This window comes from Hydra vulgaris, chromosome 02 (genome assembly GCF_038396675.1).
Source record: "Hydra vulgaris chromosome 02, alternate assembly HydraT2T_AEP".
In the NCBI taxonomy this organism is placed as follows: Eukaryota; Metazoa; Cnidaria; class Hydrozoa; order Anthoathecata; family Hydridae; genus Hydra; species Hydra vulgaris.
The window spans coordinates 46,433,101-46,454,905 of NC_088921.1; the positions used below are offsets into that span (position 1 = coordinate 46,433,101).

A 21,805-nucleotide genomic window follows, 5' to 3' on the forward strand; every position below is an offset into this window, starting at 1 on the left:
GAAGTAAAATGCATGTTTTTTGTCTATTATCTCTAAGATTAGAGAAAATATGTCTGATATAAGTGGTATCATCTAAAGATTTACATTTAGATGTAATTCTTCCTAAAGTACGTAAACTTGGAAGTTCAAAATCTTCTCTGATGCGATTGTAGGCTGATCGTGAAAGAGAAAAATACTCAAATGCTCGCACAATTATTTCAATTGGATACTTATTTTCCCCAATACATGTTTTATTCATTGACAAAATTTGTTGATATACAACTTCTTTTTTGGGTGTTATTTCACAACAATTTAAAAATCTTAATGCTTCTTGGATATGAGAAAATTTGTTCATAATATAAACTCGGTTAGATGATAAAGTATAACACTAATTTTAACTCCAACAATGAAATGCTTCAAAAGTGAGATCTTTATTTATGCAAAGAAGAAATCTAGCAATTGCACTTTCCTTTAAAAAGTCTGAAGACTGAATATATAATATATCATTGCATAAATAATTAATAATAGCAAAATTCATTAGTTTTTAACTTTTCATATAAAACATTAATACTTTCTATTTTTTCTTGTGAATTAAATATTGGTAACTCGTCCTCTTCTTGCCAGCGAACACTATTAAGACTTTTTGATGTGTTTCTAAGTGGCATGGGTACAGTAGGAACTAAGCTTGAATTTATACAATCAAATACTGACGGATCATCACGAGGTCTCAGCTTTCCATAATCAGTAACAGTTGAATAATTTTTTGGCCTATGTCTTTCACATACTACGGTGTTATTAGTATCAGAAACATTATCTCTTGGTATTATAACAATCCAACGTTTTTGTTCTTCAATGTTTCTTGGAAGTCTAAATGTTTTAACTCTATTCTGAGGATTATAATTACCATTGCAATTTGTTTCATAACATCGACGAACCATTTTTTAAATACTAAATTAAATCCTTTGCTTTATCCTTTACCTATTCAACTAACTTTTTTATTTTATTTGGAAGTTAGTTAAAATAATTACGGGTGTTTGGTTATTGTAAAGTTTATGCAAATATTGAATTTATGCAGATATATATATATATATATATATATATATATATATATATATATATATATATATATATATATATATATATATATATTCAACTTAAATTAATTTTATTAAACAAAATTTTAAATGAAAATTATTTTGTTAATTTTATAATAATTATTTATTAATGTTTTATAATTATTATTGATACAAAAAAAACCATCCCGTAATTATTTTGTAAAACTGCTTGTTAGTTTTTCAAATATAAAACTATCTTGCCTCCAGTTTTTTACGCAAGCCGAGCGTTGGCAAGGCCTGTTATATAGTAAGCCATGATTGAGCGACAATATGACTTTCTAATTATTTGGTAATAAAATAGCTTTTAAAAGTAACATTTAAAATAATTTTTTTTTAACAGCTTCTTCATGATTTACCTTTTAACAGTTTTATTACAGGATTATTTTACGTCTGGTAACCAGAGTCGTCCCAAGGATATATCACCAGATATATAACCCTCCCCCTCCTCACTGACGAACACCTCGGGGCGGCCCTGCAGATAACGATCTCTATTATTCAGATCTTAATGCAACAAAAAAATAAAGATAAATTTATGCTTTAGTTATTTATATTTTATATGGTGTGGTTTCTTTTTTTAAAAAAAATATCTAAATATTTAACTCACACACAAAAATTTTTTCGAAAAAATTTGCTGATATGGCACAAAATAATGGTTTGATTTAATGAAGATCGAGTTATCCGAGGTTCAAGTTAAACGGAGAATTTTAATAGTATTCAGTTATACAATTTGAAGCTATTCGGTTATATAATTAGAAGTTATACGGTTATACAATTTGAAGGGACCAAATGAAACAGTTTAAGATAATAAAAATTTGATTTAGCGGTGTTCGACTTACCGGAAATAAGCTCTATATATAAATTTATATGCATCAATGAATACAACTTTACTCAATAAGAGCTGGCATTGAACCAAAAGTCTCTTGCTTCTAAAGCAAGCGCTATAACCACTTTGTCACAGCTGCTAAAGGTTAAATAAGTTTCGTATAACTAATATATCGTTCGTGCATAACTATCAGATAATATCGTGATATTATACTAGAACTAATCAGAATCAGATCGTGATGTAACGATCAGATTATTTTGTAAAATTATCCGTCAACGTGCATCATTTTTTTTTAACGCTTCAAATATAGCGTGTAAACCTTTTCGTTAAATATACCTCGTAACAAGTCTTAAAACGGATATAAAATAAATTCTTATAGTCCGATTTAAAAAAAATTTTGCGCATAGCTTAACCGAATTACGTAAATAAGTCTTAAATAGATATTATATTAAAATGTTAAATTATAAAATTTTACAAACAATGGCTCAATGAACAATGGCTCAAATACTGAGCTAAAATTCTAAACGTCGTCAAATCGCTGAAGATAGCTCTTCTGCAAGCTGATATGGATAGCATCGTCACTTGGAATCAAACTTGGTTGATAGTGCTCAACTTCAAAAAAATGCAAAGTTATTGACTTCAACAAATAAAACGTTTGATCACACGTTGCTCAATGAATGAAAACTGCTCAACGCTAACTGCAAGTCAGCAAAACAAATCTCGAGTTGACAACATCCGAAAAAGACCAAGACGTTCAAATCTCCGACAACTTAAAGCAAGAAAATTAAGTTAAAATTGTCAAGTCCTAAAACACACCCCATTAGCAGAGACACCAAAATATGGAAAAAGCTTTACACCACCTATATATGACAAAGTTTCAAGTTTTAAGTTATTGCCTTGTACCTTGAAAAAGATATAAATGTCGTAGAACGCATCTAGCTTCGGACTACCAAGGTACCTCACGAAATGAAACGCTTTGACTACGAGACAAGGTGTACCAAAGTCGGACTCACCTCTCTAATTGATAAATATTTACGCGGAAAACTTAATCCATAACAACAAAATCGAAAACAACATCAACTAGGTTAGCTAATATATTGTTCCACTTAACATCGCAACAAGTTACAGTCATCGCAAACGTCTCCAGCGTGAAATGGGCAACAATAGTATTGTTTGTTTTAAATTTTTCAACAATTGTGTCGCTCACCCATGGTACGCAATACCAAACGAAGTTGTCATTACTATCAGTATCAACTACTTCAAAGCATAATTTCATCAGTTATCACCGTAATTACAAAAAGCATTACTTTCCGTGCAATCATGCACGAGCTAGCCCGCCAAACTGTTGATGGGTTAACGGAACACGCCGGCTCCGTGTATTTTAGCCAACTAATTTCTATAATTTGATACAAACTTGTCTTTAAAATATACAAGCTATTTCTTTTATAATATAGAAGAAATAGCATGTATAATTTAATGAAACATTGAATAATTTAATTTTATAGAATATAGAACCTATGTTATAATGCAAAGGATTCATTAAAATATTCAAGCTATTTTTTTATATTATGATGCTAACGAGTCATTAAAATATAAAAGTTAAATTTTCTATATTACGATACAAACGAGTCATTAAAATATAAAAGTTATTTTTCTATATTACGATTCAAACGAGTCATTATAATATAAAAGTTATTTTTTTTGTATTACGATACAAACGAGTCATTAAAATATAAAAGCTATTTCTTCAATATTATGATAAAGAGTGTTATTAGTCTACCAAGGTTGAGTTTCATCTCTTTTTTTCTGCAGCATGATAATTTAAATGTCATCAAAACATTTGATGCAATGCTTTATAAGCAACTTTGTCAACATGTTTATCTCACATTTTTTTATCTCAATAATGTAATTTTGTTGTCGTTTTTTATCTTTAAACGTGTTGAGTATAGTTTATAAACACTTTTATAATCAGCACTGGCGTGCATTTTAGGAATAAAAATTTTTAGTGGTAAAGATCTCAAAAACTTGCAAAATTAAAACATATTTGAAAAATAAAACTTGAGTCTATTGATTTCAGAGAACCATTGATAGCTTGGTAATCTGCATTTTTCTGACTGTAAATCTGAACTTTACCAACTTTAGAACCTGAATTTTATTAACTGTAGAACTGTTAAACTGTAGAATTATTAAACGAATATGAAAGCAGCTTATATTAGGAGTAAGTTTTTTTTTTTTTTTTTTTTTTGTTCTCTTCTTAAATATTTAATAAATTTATACAATAAGATAAAAATCGTTATACAATAAAAAAATATAACGAAATATACAGGTATAAAAATAAAAACAGAAAACAAAAAGTTAATTTTATTTACTCTAAAAAAGGTTCTTGATGAAGGAAGAAGATATGTTAAAAAAGCGAAAAAGATTTGCTACCACAAAAGTAATAAAACTGCTACTCCGATAACTAATGTCAGTTAATAAATGCTTCTAAGCTCATTTTTCGGAGAAAATTAAAAGACTTAAGTTTTAAGGCCTTCAAGCATGACAGGATGCTTAAGTTAACAATTGCAATAAATGCAAAGTTTCTGTGGTGAGCGAAACAGTTGCGTAATAAAGATTTTTCAACATAAGTATGTTGGTATTAAACCATCACAAAATATATCATTTTAAAATCATAATATTTTATATGAAATTAAAATTGGTCAATCCTAAGCGGCAAGGGTATTAAAAGGCGTCTGCACGTGTTAAAAGGTATAAAGAGGGTGAAATCAGTACAAAGAATCCTTACAAAGTTGGTTAATTCCGCACCTAAGAGAAAAATTATTCATTTAATGCAAGACGGAGCTCCTTACCACACTCTGTTTCCTCTGTTGGATTTGCCTAGTAATAGTCCAATGATAATAGCTTATAAAGAGAGACGTTACTAAAGACGTGATGACAAACAAAGTTTAGTTTTTTTTATTTCGTCAATATGCACATGTTTTACAATGTTTACCTTAAGTTCTAATAAATATATATAATTACATTCTGAACGGGGCAAGTAGAAAACAAAATGTCTTATCATCAAGCGTGAATTAGAGTAAAATAAAAAAAATAACACAAGGAATATCATACACAAGAGTGAAATTAAAAAGTTAACAAAAAAAAAAAATCCTAATAAAATTTTTTTTTTAATTTTCCAAATCGGTAGAACATATACGGATACTATAAAACGGATACTATAATACGGGTATATTTGATACAATACGTAATATATATTTATATATACTTTAAATTAAATTTTAATTTAAAGTATATAAAAATGAATTTTCTTAAATTTTAATTGTCTTTTAAATATTAAAGTCTTTAATATTTAAAAGACAATTAAAATTTAAAAAAATTCAAAACATTTTGAAGATTTAAATTAACAAAAGATAAAAAAAATAGACAAACAAAAACAACAAGAAAGATATCCCAGCAAGCACAATCAACGTTGAAAAACCGTCTAAATTTCAGGTTAAAAAATGGTTGATTTTTGATTAAAATGGAAACGCAAATAACGTTGAAACCAAACGTTAGATCAACGTTGAAAAGAAACCAAAAATCAACGTTTTAAACTAAAAATCAACGCTGGTATATAAGTTGTTTGAATCAACGTTAGATTAACGTTGATTCAAAAAACTTATATACGAGCTTATAAACTTTGAAAATACAGCTGCTTTTTGCGCCGTGAGTCTTTAAATTTGCAAAACATTTTTTTTTGTACAATATTGTTTTGTTGTGAGTAAGAAAAGCAACAATAATTCTTCTTAAACTTATCATAGCTGTTATTGTACAATATTTTATGCTTTTGTACTCCACATCTTATTCTCAATTGTTACAGCTTTCACTTATTATTATTATTCAATTTTATATTATACTACTGTTTGTTGTTATAGTTTTACAAATAATCTGCCCTTTACCATTTTTTTAACGCAGGTAACTAAATTATAGAAAGTGAAAAGCAATTATTGGAAGCAAATAATATTAAAAAAAAAATTTATACACTTTTAGAACAAAAACTTATAGAAAAATAAAATTATCTTTAAAACGATCTTGATTAAATCATGATCAGCTTCATCATCAATATCAAATTCATCTGTATTTTTATTGCCTTCTGTCATCATACTCATTTTGATTTGATTCACTTTTTCCAGGATCCAATCAATATGATGCAAACTTCAAACAGTCTAAAATATATCTTTGTGCATTGTGTCTTTTTATTTTAGTACATCGAAATATACCTGCTTAATACATTTGTCACACATTTTTTGCGCTACTCCCATTAAGTTTAGAAAGTTCTTTCACCAGTTGGAAAAATACAAAATAGTATCTGGAACATCCACATCTTATCTGTAATAATGCTATCTGTGTCTGCAGCTTAAATAAATAAAGTGCAAAATGACTTAACAATAAAGTTGCAAAATAGCTCTATCATAAAACTGTGATACTTGCCTAAATCGTTTGATACCGTCAATTATCAAATTCTGTTAACAAGTTATTTGAAAGCTAATTAAAATACTAAATGAACTCTTCTTAACACCCTAAATCATCCACCTTCAAAACAGCAGAGACTGTCTCATATTATGCTGGACTTTTTAGTTACAAAAAATATATAAAAAGAAAAATGGTTTCAACATATTAGTTTTTTCTTACTAAATAAGATCTAAAAAGAAAAGGACTGATGATTCAGGAAGCACATAAACAAAAAAAAGTTATTAAAAATTGCTTGCTCAAAACACCATGCTCAAAAAACAGCATGCTTAAATTAGAGCTAAGATTTCTTATAAACAGACTTAAAAACAGCAAAAAATTGATAAAAAATAAGAAAGAAAGTCAGGGAAAAGACTGTTTATACTAACTATTGTTGAAATAAGAAAATTATTTTACAATTTGTCATCTATGCAACTTGATGATTTAGATTATATTATGTGTAAAAAAAATTGTTAGCAGAAAGTTGTCATGAATGGTACAACATTGACATATCCAAGGCAACAATGTATTATGGCAGAGTAAAAAACGTTTATTTAGAAAGTCATAATTTACACTCTTTTTTACTTTTTTAATGTTTATATAATTACATATGCATTTTTTAGCCAGGTGTTTATTTATTCATTTTAATTTAAACTCCATTACAGTTGAACAGCACGACATTAACAATACATTTAAAAAAAAATATTTTTGTTCTTTAAAGATCTTCATTGACTGGCTCCTCTCTCTGGCTGAGTATTATATGCACATGACACAACAAAGTGGATATATTTAAAAATTACTTTATTGTATACTTTAGCTCCTATATTATCAAAGCCTACATTAACTAGTCTATTTTTTGCTTTTTTAACTGAAGTTTTAAATTTTCCTTCTGTTCTATTGTGCTATCTTTATTTTATTTTAATCATGCAGCAATATATATTTTAAAAGAAATCGTATCAACCTCAACAAAATCAACCTACTTTGGACCTCAACAATATCAACCTACAACAATATCAACCTACTTTGAAGTAGCATTAATGCCTGCAATCTAGTTTATATATGTTCTTACTTTACCTGGTGTTTTTATACCAATCCCTAACAAAAAGAATATAAAATATACTTTAAATAAGATTTGATAAAGGTTAAATGGTCTTTAATACTACTCTTAAATATTTAGATATATTACAGTCATTTATATATGATAGGTTAAAATACCTGTAGTTTTATCACATTTTAGTTTAAACTAATACCAACCATCTGTGGTGTTATATTTTAAATTTTTACTGCAAATTTCATATTTCGATTCGGACAATGGACAAAACCATTTTTTATTCAAATTGATGGGTTTTCATTCCTACAAACAAGATTGTCCTTTGACTATACAAACTAGAACAGACTGGTTATACATTATAGTTTCATAATTATATTAAGACTTTGATTGTAAATTTTACATATATATAAAAACATCTTTAAATGATTTAAATATTCATCTCTAATCCACCATTTTTATATAAAATATGCAATGTAAATTATAGTACACAATGTAAAAAGACTTAAGAAAAACTTGTGTATAATGCAAATTCTTAAAAAAGTTTTATAACTTTTGTAAAATTATCCATATTTTATTAGCATAAAATCTTTTAATTTTATTTTATTACATTAATACTTCTATTAATAGTTTTTAAAGAACGTTTTTCCCAAACTAATAAAGTTTTTCCCACGCACTAATCTGAGTGCAATATTAAATTTTATTTTTATACCGAAATATTAGTACCTTAGCGTCGGCAAACTTTAACTCATTTTCGAAGTTTATTTTTAAGGTGGTACATCTCTAAATAATTTTCATATTTTCAATTTTTCACAAACATACTTTTTAAATAGTTTAAATATCAAAGAATTCAAAAAAGAGATTTTTTTTTGTAAAAAAAATTTATAAATACCTAAAATGACACTTTATTTTAAGGTAGTGAAATTTCAGCGCCTAGCAACGCTCATAGCAACCATGTAAGACTCTTAGATAACCCTAATAAGTGAATATTTTCTTAGTTAGAATACAGTGGATGTTTAAACTAACTGCTATCTACTTTGTTTTTGCTCTAAAATCCATTACTATAAACAACAAGTTGAGCGGAAAGCATTTTAATGATCAAGATAGGTGTGTGTTTTTTGGTGGATTTTTCGAAGCCTTTATTTATATTACGACTTTAAAATTGGATCATCTGATAGAAGAAAAAAGTTCAGAGCAAAGAGACGTCCAGTTAACTTAATTACAGTACAAACTTCTAGTAAAAACAAATATACAGATATAGATAAAGTAACAACATCCACTTCTCAAAACAAATCAGCTTCTGCGAAAAAAATAAAAATGGACTCTATAGCTTCCCATAATACAATTAAAAATTACTCTGAATGCTATGTTTTTATGAATACTGATATACTTAGAGATATTATTGATTTTATTGGGACTTGTCCGTGTTTTCAATGCAAAAAATTACAAATAAAGCATGACATTTCTGCAAAGAAAGGGTTAGCTCATGTGTTTTTTATTTTCTGCTCGAGATGTGATTGGTCAAAAGAGTTTTTTACCTCTAAAACAATAGAAGATGAAAATGAGGATGATGTCATCATTAACAAGAAGGGGTGAAAAGATTTTGATGTTAATATCAGAGTAGCAGTGGCATTTCGAGAAATTGACGAAGGTCTTACCAGTATAAAAACATTTTGTAGCGTTATGAACATGCCACCACCTATGAATTTAACTTCGTTCAATACTATTACAGCTAACTTGCAAATAGCATATGTAAAAGCTGCCCAGAGCTCAATGTTAGTAGCATCACAAGAATGCATGGAGAACAATATTCAACTTGATTCACCCATGTTTGTGAAAGATGATACGATAAGGAATGTAACTGTAAGTGTGAACGGTACATGACAAAAACGCGGATATTCATCCCTGAATGGCGTGGTGACTGTTGTTTCTAACGGTAAATGTGTCGATACCCAAACACTGTGCGAAAAATGTAAAGGCTGCAAATACTGGGAGTTGAAAAAAGAATCGTCTGCCTATAATATATGGCATGCTTCACTAACTGTAGCATTAACCATGAAGGATGTGCTGGAGCAATGGAGTCAGCTGGTGCCATTTCAATGTGTAAACGTTCTGTCCGAATAAACAGTTTACGATATACAAATTACAGAGGTGATGGTGATAGTAAATCATTTAAAGATATATTTGATGCAGACCCATATCCGGGATATAAAATTGTAAAAAGTGAATGTGTTGGGCATGTTCAGAAAAGGGTTGGATCGCGATTAAGAGCTTTAAAAGTTAGTTACAAGGGCAAACTATTAAGTGATGGTAAGTGACTGACTGGCAAAGGAAGAATGACTGATAAAGTTATTAATACGCTTCAGAATTATTATGGCATGGACATACGTCAAAATAAAGGTGATATATATGGCATGAAAAAAAGTATTGCTGCACTAATACATCATTGTTCAGCAAACGATGATCCTGAAGACCGTCATAAGTTTTGCCCTCGAACTATTGAATCCTGGTGTAAGTACCAATTGGATAAGCTAAACAATACTTCTAAATACAAGGACAGTATATCTCTACCAAAGGCTATAAGTGATATAATCAAACCAATTTTTTCTTGGAAAGATCTTGGTTCAGACAACCTTTTAAAAAGATGATTAGATGGGGAGACTCAAAATATTAATGAGGCATTGAACAATATTATATGGACGCGTGCTCCAAAATCTGTTTATGTTGGTAGAAGTATAATTGAGATTGCTGTAGCATCAGCAATTTTATTATTTAACGATGGATCAAATGGCATTTTGGAAGTTTTTAAAAACTTGAATATTCAAACGAATAAAGTTCAATTATAAAGTTTAACTGAAAAAGACAAATTGCGTATTTATCAAGTAAACAAAAAGTCAACCGATTCAGGAAAAAGGTAACAAAAAAAGTTAAGAGCCAATAGAAGAGGTTTTGATGATAAGAATAATGAAGAAGAGGGTGAAATTTATGGGAAAGGAGAATTTTGAATCATTTTTATATACTTTTCATATTATATTTTTAGTTATTTTTCTTTATTTACTGTTTTTACAAATTATCTTTTTTAATTTTCTGTCGAAGATTGTAAATTATGTATACTACCAATTGTTTTGAAATTTGGCACAGGTTTTCCTAAGATGATTGTTTACGATCTGACAATTTTGAAAAATTAAAAATAAAATTATTATATGAGTTATTTTGAAAAATAACCCCCTTTTTTCTATATAATTGAAAATCAAAAATGTCTTGAAACATTATGGGTAAAATATTTATGATAAGAAATTTTTGTAATTGCCAGAACGTGCAACTCAATTTTAACATTTTATGTAAGAATTTTGACCTTTTAAATGTTACTTGTTCAAAAGTTATTTTTGACAGAAGATTACTCTTTTTTTTACCGAAAAGGGCTAATTATGCAAATAACTTATTTTTTTATTATTTTAAAAAAAAAAAAAAAAAATTTTTTTCTTTTTCTTTTTCAATACTACACCAGAAAAATAAAAAAAATTAAAAAAAATAAAAAACTTTAAATCATGAGATGTACCACCTTAACTTTATTTATTTATGATTAATTAGAGGGAAGTTTTTATAAACACGTTTTGGAATTATTTCATTGGAATTACTCATTGAAGTTTTAATATAAAAAATAAGTTATGGTAGACATGGTAGATATAATTCGTATACGTTTAGAGCATATATTAGTAACGGTTCGGCACTTTCGTTCTTATCTTTGCTTAAATGAATAGCACAAATTGTTTAAACATATTTTATTCAAAAGATGTTTTGTCTAGTACATAATCCCCAAAGTTTTTGAAACTTTATTTTCGACTTTGTTTGGCTTTTTCAATTTAAATGTTCATCGAAAATTATTTGAAGTGTTTTCATTGAAAAAACACATTTTATTTTAATATTGTTAATTGATAGTTCCGTTAGTTTAAGTAGAAGGTTCTCGGATTTAGATGATTTATTAAACAAAATATATTACGTTTTGTCAGTATTCAATGAAAGTTTATTTGCTATAAACAACTCGTTACGATATATTAGTTCTTTGCTTACATAATGAAAAATATTTTTTAAATTTGAGTCTGAAAAGAAAATATTAGTTTCATCAGCAAATATAATAATAAAGTATTTTTGAGGACAAAATATATCAATTATATAAATTAAAAACAGCAAAGGTCCAAGTATTGATCCTTGTGGAAAACGCAACTTTTTGTTCAAATCGTGTGCATGTTAAATCATATGGTACTCTATGTTTACGATTTTCTAAATGGTATTGCAGCCACTTTCTATAATAGTGAGCTACTCCATAATGGCTTAGTTTGTAGATAAGAATCTTTTGGTTGACAGTATCAAATGCTTTAGATAGATCTAGAGAAAATCCGATTGTGTTACTATTATCTTCAAAACTATTTAAGATTTGGTTCGCAAGATCAATTATTGCATGTTCCGTGGAATGGTTTTTGTGAAAATTGTTTCTGACAAAGAATATTATTTTTTTCAAAATAATTGTACAGTCTGTTGTGCATAATACACTCTAGTATTTTGGAAAAACACAAAACAAACAAACATTTCACATTTCCCACTCGTGTTATTTTTTAATGTCATTCCATTTTTCCTTGTATTTCCAATTGTATTAATAAGCAATGACGTAGCAGTTTTTTTTGACTGCTTTTTTAATTAGTCACCCACGGACTTAAGAAGTTTTTATTATTAATGATTTTTTTAAATTTTAGATGGGCTTTTTCGTATTGTTTAGAGAACCGGCGAATAAAAAAAATTGTAGCCGTTATTTACGTCATTTCAATCAGTCAATAGTTCCCAGTTGTCGCGAAACTTGACGAGTGATTCATTATTAATTTTTCTTACATATACAGTTTTTGTTTTTATTTTTTCTCAGGGTTTGTAGAATTTGTTATCAGAAAAACTGACAAATGGTCATTGATATCTGTTTTAATAACACCACTTTGCATTTTTAGGCCTTCTGTTATTATTAGTAATAATATTATCGATAATGGGTGCAGTGTTTGTCACGCGTGTTGGCTTGTAAATCATGGGGAAAACGCTGTACTGTAAAAAAATTATTTAAACGTGGTTATTTGGATATATTTAACCCATCCATGAACCAAGAGAAAAAGGTATTGGCCCCCGCCAATACCTTTTTCTCTTGGTTCATGGATGGGTTAAATATATCCTGATATATCCTGATAGTTTAAACTGAAAATTAGAAATAATCGTGTCTCGATGACACTAATATTCTGTCAGACAAGTAATACTAAACTTATTATTTATATTATGTATCACCAATTTTAAATTTTCAAAGTTGTTATTTATGCTTCAGATGTTTAAATGTAATGTAAACCCGCCCCTGTTTATATTTCAGTGGTTTTATTATGATTGATTGAGAATTACTTTGCTCGATTTGCAGTCCTATGTGCCCTTTCAATAACTACACCACTTACATTTAGTTTTTTGAATTGGAACCTTTTCTTCAGATTGGTTCCAACTTTTAGATTCATTTTCAATTATTCCTTCAAGCCGAAAGTTATTTCTTCTCTATCGATCTTCAAGTTGACGCAGCTTATTTTTTTCTTCTGCTTTAAGGTTTTTGTAACATTTTTTCTTTATTTTTATTGATTTTTTCTTCTTGAGTATCTTTGAGTATCTTGAGTATTGTTAAAACGTAATAATTTTTTTATATCTTTTTGAGTTTTTGAGAATCTGTCATTTGTTTTTACCATTTCAAATTTTCTCAAATTATTTTCATTTCGTAAAGCTTTGCACGTTTCTTTAATTTCTATTATTTCTTTCAACAGTCCATCAATTCTTTCACTTGTAATTTTTAATGTTCCACTTAGAAGTTTGAGAATCTTTTTGCTGTTTTTTAAACATCTCAGAGAATATTTCTTCAACTAATTTCACAAATATTTCTGAAACTCCGGTATTTGATTGATTCTCTTTTTTATCAGTATTTTTAATTTTTTCCATTTTAATAAAAAGTTAAAAGCTAATATGTCTTTATTTAAAAACATATATTTATGTATATATTTTTTAAATAAGTCCAAAAACCAAATCATGTGGTAGAATCATCATTCTCAAATGCAGAAGGTAGTACAGTCTTGTATTAATAGAGAGAATTGTATTATTAAAGAGCATTTTGTATTACGTAATTTTCAATCATTTATTTTCAAACAATTTACTATTTCAAAATCGGTACGGCTTTAAAAATAGTAATTCAACAGAACACGCAATACTCCAAGTTACCCGCAGTATTGCTGAATCTTTTGAAAAATCCCAATATACTTTGGGAGTTTTCATTGACTTATCAAAAGCCTTTGATACGATTGATCACAAAATTCTATTAAAAAAATTATAGTCCTTTGAAATCTCAATTTCAAAGGAAACGTTTTAATATACTACAAAGATATTTAAGCAACACTAAACAGTTCGTTGATAGTAATTTAACTGTATCTTCTGATTTATTAATTTGACTTGTGGAGCCCCTCAAGGCCCTAGAACCCCTTCTTTTTCTTATTTAATTTAATGATCTCCCTAAAGCCACTAATTTCATGACCGTTATGTTTGCTGAAGATACTAATCTCTTTACATCTCATAAATCTATAACAACATTATTTGAAGAAATGAATATTGAGTTAACAAAAGTTTGTGACTGTATTAAAATAAATTTGTTGTCACTTAATGTTGATAAAACGAAATGGACACTTTTCATCCAACTTCAAAAAAGAAATTAATGCCTCATGAAATGCCCGCTCTCTCTATATAGACAAAATGCAAATAAAAAGAGAGATATATACTAACTTTTAGGTCTCTATGTTGATGAAAAACTTAGCTGGAAACATCACAGAGAATTTTTGTACAAAAAAGTTGCTAAAAGTATAGAAATAATGTATAAAGCAAGAAATAATTTAAATAAACGCATTTTAACCCAACTATATTTCTTTTTTATCCATTGCCATATTAATTATGCAAACACTTGCTAGGGTAATACCAATAAATTTAAATTGTTACCACTTTATAGTCAGCAGAAGCATGTTGCTTGTCTAATCAATTTTAAAGATAAATTTGCTCATGCCAAGCCTCTTTCATTTGAAATGTAAGTTCTTAATATTTATCAGCTGAATATTTTTAACATACTTTGTTTTATGTACAATTATAAAACTAACGTATCTCCTATTTCTTTTCATAATCTATATACCTTATAAGATAAAAGTAATTACAGCTTAAGAAATGATAATTTAGTTCAACAACCTTTTTTTCAAACCAATTTTGTAAAGCCAAGTATTTCATTTAGAGGAGCTTTTCTTTGGAACAGAATAGTTTTAGAAAACTTTGGCTTTTTCTTCGAATGGAATTACTTTTTATTCAAAAATAAATAAATAAAAGAAATCATTTTTTCTAATGAAGACACATTTTTATATTTTTAACACTTTTATGTCAAATGAATACTTAATATATACATATAATACATATAATATTTATATATAATATTTATATATAATATATAACAGTTTATCGAACTATCATCTTATGTTTTTTTTTAAATAGTATTTTTCTGGTACTTTGTTATTTTCTATATGTTTTGTTAGTTCTTGATATTTTTTTGCGGTTTTCTGTGACAAGACAGTGTTAAAAAACAGGTATTGAAGTTGATTAGAAAAAATATACATTGTATCTACAGATATAAAAATATAATAGATATAAATTTCCACTGTGTGGAACAATATGGAACTTTATACAAAACGAATAGTCTTAGTGTGTGTTTTTTTCCTTCTTTTTTTTTTTTTTTTCTTTTGTAAATTTTTTTTTAACTTTTGTTTAATAACTGATGATTGCAGAAAGTAACGAAACACTAAGTACTTTTAAAGTGTTTTTTTCTTAATTTCAACAAAATATTATTCATATATTTGCTTTTTTCCAAAATGGCTACAAAAAACGACAAAAAATATATGCATATAACATAATGTAATATTATACATATGTTATATATATGTTTTCGTCGCTGTTTGATTTCAGAAGCTATTGTGAGACGCAGGTATGAAATTTCTTAATTCAGCTGTTTCTCGTTGAGCAAGTCCATAATATTGGCAATTTTTATTACTATAAGGTTGTTATATTCTTTGCTCTATTTAAAAATTGAAAACATGCGTTTCCTGTCTCAAATGACGGTAGAAATGATTGAAAACAGCTAAATATATCAGAATATGGACGTGCATCTTTGCGTGTACTTATCTGATCTACTAAAGCGCTTTTTTGAAACTTTAAACACGTTTAATTGGAAATAAATAATTGACCTGTGACCAATTCAATGATCTATGTGACCAGAAGCACCTTTGATTTGGTTATAAAAATCTATTGTTTTAGCGCTGATTGTTCATTCTAGGTGTCAATGCACATAGATTCATCATATCGAAGAATAGTTATAGTTCAGTAAACGTTGGAAACGTTGCTGAGGTTTTCTCATCTAACGACGCAAACAAAGTAGTGGCGTTGAAATTATCCGACAACAATCAAAAGTTGTACGTTATCACGGCAAACCACATTACAAATAGCGGTTCAGGCAGAGAGTGAATTCTTTCCGTTACTGGCTATATTTAAAACACTTTTCATTCGGGGTTTAAAGATGTCTACGTGGGCGAGGTAACCTACGGATTCAAGCTAAAGTGACTTGCAGTGCAGACTGACTCTACTGTAGATAAAGTAAAAGGTGCTATAAATTTCGGATATCAGATTGCACCGGTGATGGAAGAAGTATAATGTATCAATCAAAGACTTTTTTTGAAGCGACTATGGACAAAAATTCAAACAAACTTCTTCTAGCTGTACCAGTTTAAACACAGAACAACTCTTTCATGATACGTGCAGAGGTGTTTAATTTTAAAGACACTATAAGCACATCTGACTATGAAGTGGTTGTTTCTTTTATATAATTTGACTGTTAATGTAGTTAAATAGGCTTCAATTTAGTTGAAATTGGCTGCAAGAATATTCTCAGTAGTATTATTTAACACTAAAATTATTGATTATTAAACATATATAAATAAATGCAAATGCATAAATAGACAAGATGGTTATTTTTCCTACAATGAGGTTACTTGGAATTGTCAAGAAAATTGCCAGAGAACTTCTAATATGATTCAAGCTGGAAAAGCGTGGGAGTTTTTCAAAGACAAAATAGCACAACTGTAAGAAATCAGAAACACTGCCGACTTTCACTGTTTTATAAAAAAAATATTTTGCTTCTATCTTGACTAAAATTTTAGAAACTTGCGAGAGATTCGCTTTTTTTTTTTCCATCATCTGTTCCGACTTTAAAGAGGTACAGAACAACTCCAATTGTAAAAGTCAGAGCGCAGACAATAAGATTGCACAGACAATAGACAATCACATAAAAATACGCGCTGGAACTACATCAATACCAACCATTTCTAGAAAAAATTTAGTCACAACAAAAGTTTATTTTCTGATTTAAGAATTTTTTTTAATTGGACAAGGAGTTCCAACGGATTAACGTAAGTCATGCAGCCGGAAGCTGATTTCTTAGCTACATTGTAACAAGCGCGTCAATTAGCAATGATTGAGCGTCAAAAAATTAAGATAATAAACCATAAAGTTCAAAAAACAGTTTGGACTCGCTCGATGAGATACAGCTGATCAACGAAAGGTCTCAAACTGACGTCTAAGTGGGGACAATTTCAAAATGATAAATTTTTTTTACTTGATGAACTAAGATTTTCCATTCGTAATGCAATAAAACAAAAAAGTTAATTTTGGAACAGCATCGATTCAGTCCAATGATGAGCAATGAATTGTTTAATCATATTGTTTACATAATCATGTAAACTATGATACCGTTGTCATTATAATTAAAGCGGTCAGATTTCATGGTACTTAAATAGCTTACAGACTTAGTTTTTTAAGTTGATTTGTGAGTCATGCTATAAATTGTCTATCTGGTATTGCAATGGCGCCCAACTTAATTTTAACTGAAAAAGTCTAGATGATGCCAATACCGGATTTTAAAAACGTAGTAGGGGAGACCGGGGCTAGTTGGCTCGGTTTTTACTCTATGAGCTCTGTAGCCCTAACAGTACATTTTTTTAAAAATATTAAAGTGTAGTCTTAAAGAGTATGGATTAGGGTATCTTATAAAATTTGCATTCAATTACGAAAAAAAATTCTTGGGGCCTTTCCGGACCCTCAAAAAAAAAAAAATTTGCGCCAACTTACCCCACCACGGGGTAAGTTGGCGCAAACTATAAAAATGACTATTAATGCACAATTAAGTGCAAAATTAATAGAAATTTTTTTTAAATTAATTTTTGCAACAATATTATCCCAAAATTTAATATTACTTTTAGCTGGTACCAAATATTTGTCCGTATAAAAGCCAAACAGTAGCCCACCTTTTATCTGTGGAAAAAAAAACTAAAAAATTTTTTTTTTAATTTTTTTGTAAGAATAAATATTTGCAATATTGTTAAAAATTAAAAAAAAAATAATAATAATAATTTTATAAAAATAAATATTTTTTTCCATAGTAAATGCTATGAGCCAACTTACCCCGTAAAAAAATTTGTCAACTTACCCCGAAAGCTTTTTTTTTAATAAACAGTCTATAGATCCTGAAAAACGGCAGCTTTGAAAAAAAAGTCTGACTAGATATAGTAAAATAATTGTGACTGGAGCTTTTACAATAATTTTTTTTCATACGACTAAATATTTTCTTTGTAAAGTAAAAAGGAAGCGATGTTCTAAAAGTTACGTTTTTGTCCAAAAAACGCATAAATCTCAATATCTCCCATGCGCATGCGCGAATCCTGACAATACTACAGTGAATGATGAAATGGTCAATAAGGAAGTTTCTGAGTAATTTTTGTCACTTTCTGATGAAAGGCTCTAAAGATAAACGCAGTTCGTCAACTTACCCCTGCGGCCAACTAGCCCCGGTCTTCCCTACGCATGAAATGAATGCAGATTTAAGTGCAGCAGCAAACTAATAAAGATTAATAAGTTAACTACAATTGTCGTAACAATAATTAGACTAACTTTTCGTTTTTTCTAAAATTTGTCGACTATCTTTTTATTTTAACTAAAGTTAGTTGGATAAAATTTTAGTTTGACTAACGGATGTCGAATAAGTTTTTAATCCATCTAAAATTCTTTTACTTTTTGTTTAAAGTCAAACGCGTCTTTTCCAAACAAGACGTAATGATTCTATTTTCATAGGTTTTCATAATGTAATGGTTGCTCCACAAGAATTTCCCTTTAGACAATTAAAAACGGTGTGCATAATTCTCTTTGGACAAGAATAACCATTTGTGTAATTTTTTTTAGACAAGTGCTAGCGATTGCAATACTACAATTCCTTCAGACATTATTTTCGCTAAAATGGTTTCTTTTTTGAATGCTTGTAAAACCAATAACGCTAAATTTACATTTTTTTAGTAATATTTTTTATTTAAAAAAGTGCCTTTTTTTTGGCGCCCCTTAATGATTTGCACCTGGGGTAATAGCCCATGTTCAAATTTGAATTTTAAATTTTGTCTAACTTGCATTCGAGTTAAACAGAATTCGAATCTGAAGACCGAATTAAAATTTTTTTGCACACAGAGCTAATGCGATGTTGTTTGATTGTAACGGTAATAATTATTGATTATAATTTTTATTGGATTGAAATGAGTAAGCAACTATTAAATCGATTATTTTTAGATGCTTTATTTCAAAATCGTTGTTGGAAGTTGACATTTCAAAATTGACTGATGCTCATTTGACTTGATCTTCAAGTCAAATGAGCATCAGTCAATTTTGAAATTGTCAATTTTCAAGTCAAATGAGCATCAGTCAATTTTGCATCAGTTGATCAAGTCAATTGATGCAAAATCGACTTGATCTTCATTTCAATTTATTTTGGGGCAATTATGAACAGACTTAATCTTTGAAAAAAGAAGCTGGAAGTAAAAAAAAAAAGAAAAAGAATTAGGCACAAATATAAAGGAAAATCTATCGTTCGCTTCATGAAGGCAAATGTCAGTCGCATAGAGATCTTGCAAGAAAATCTAAATGCAGCCATACATTAGTAAAGTATTTAGATCTCAAGAATTTAAGCATAAAGGAAACTCTAAAACGATCCTTTGACGTAGAAATCAAAGCCTTTTCTCGGCTTAAATTGAAATTAATAATTTTCATTAATCTGCTGTCCCATAAAAAGTGATTACTATCCAACCTTACCGCGCCACTGGATTTAAGTGTTTCTTACCCTTCAACAACTTTCCAGTAGTTTGACATAGGTAGAAACAATTAAAAACAAATTAAAAACCGTCGTTTCCATACTTATTTGGTAGTTGTTAATTTTTTATATGGATTAATCTTTTGAGCGCTAAAAATATTTTGATGAAAATTGAAACCTGTTTAAAATTTTGATCTTATTTGTAGCAGCAATTTTATAATAAAAGTTTGCTTTGATGTAAAAAAAGGTCGATAAGGAAAGTAAGAAAATATTTTTAAATATATTCAGAGCAAAGCTGAACGCCGACTAATTTCAACAAATTAAACTATTTAAAACCAAATAGTTAATAATAAAGCATAAGATTGTTATTAATTGCATTTTTTTTTAAGTACGCTTTTTAAAATCAGTTTGTTTCAAAATGGGGCAAATCAGAGAAATTTCTTTGGTTTCTTATAGATTGATACAAACTCTAATAATTTGCTTAGTCAAAGTCGAAATTTTAAAGCTCTAGCTTTATAAATTTTTTTTTAAATAATATTAGGGACCCGTTTAATGTTCCAAGGTCTGTTTGCTACAGACCTAAGAATATTTAAAAAAGTATTTTTTATTCAAAAAATTTTTAAATCCTGTGTTATTTTACTATTTAGAACACATTAATAAGGTGCCAGCAAATATTTATCAAAAATTTTGTTTTAAGAACCCCCCCCCCTCCTCCTCCCGACAAAGAAGGTAATTTTCGAGTTATAGTCGGTTTTTTGACGAGTTTAGTTGGCTAGTAGGGTATTTGACACACTTCAGTCCGATGAACTTGAGTTTTTAAGGACCTTTTTTTTTGTTTTTAGGAAAACAAGTGGGTACTTTTAAAGGATTTATTTTATTCGTAGAATCGCTTCTGATTGCGTATAAAGAAGATTTTTATGTATAAAATTGCATTTTAAGTCATCTTTATAAAAGGTACATGCTACAAATGCACTAGCTGCGTTAGATAATAATAATTTATCTAAAAATGACATTAGTAATCATATTTAATTTGAATGTTCAGTAAAATAATAATAAATTAATTCGCTTGGTTTGATACTTATAACACACAAACACACACACACACAAACACACACACACACACACTCACACATACACACATAAATCGCACACTTGGCAGTATTGGTTAAAAAATACGGTATACATTTAAATCTATTTAAAGTATAGTATTATTTTTTGATTTATCGATTTATGAAGTCAAATGCGATCTAGCAAGGTTGTGGCGAGTGAGAGTCGAGTCTTAAAAGCACTTTTTTAAACATGGCTATGGAATTTATGACCTCGAGATCATTAGCTCTTTATTTTTATTGCTAACTATATTTTTAAATAGTTCAAATTTAGCAAAAATATTTTCTTAACATTTTGCCTTTCGTTAACCAATATCAACCAAATCAAGAAAAAATTGTAAAATATTGTAAATATTCAATCAAGTCTTTTTGTATATAATTTTACAGTTTTTAGTAACTTGTAGGCCAATCTAATAGATATTAAAAAATACTCCATCCTATTTAGTTATTTTGGCGCAAATTTTGTTTAGCCTTAAACAAAGCTTGCTAAGACAATGAACATCAATACACTTAGCAAGAAACAGGATAAAACAGTTTTAGAAAACTTTAAAAACAAATTATCATAGTTGCTACTTAAAGTTATAATAAAAAAACTTAACAAAACACCGAGAAATTTGTTTTCCAAAAAGAATTATCTCAAATTTTTATAACATGCTCCACTATTTTTTACCATAAAATTGTTCATAACAACTGTCTAAATAAGACATACAATTTTACCCATTAATTATAAAATTAATTACCTTTTTTTAAAAATTTCCAATGCCTATATATAAGCTTATATACCTTACAAGCCTATATATCTCACAATGCTTATATATAAGCCGTTCAGAAGTCAATGTAATTGAGTCCATAAAATAAAATAAAGAAAACTTTTAAAATATTGAAATTAAAAATTATTTCGAAAATAATCGGAAGATTATTTATAATGATTTATAAATATAATTCATATTATAATTATTTGTTCTAAGATATATTATTTATTCT

At 28.2% G+C, this 21,805-nt stretch overlaps 1 protein-coding gene across 1 annotated transcript in view; it reads left to right on the forward strand.

The window, feature by feature from the left end:
- The window catches only part of LOC100203603 (inhibin beta B chain-like), a 41,945-nt gene that overhangs the window by 18,816 nt on the left and 1,324 nt on the right, over positions 1–21,805 (forward strand). The window lies entirely within an intron of this gene.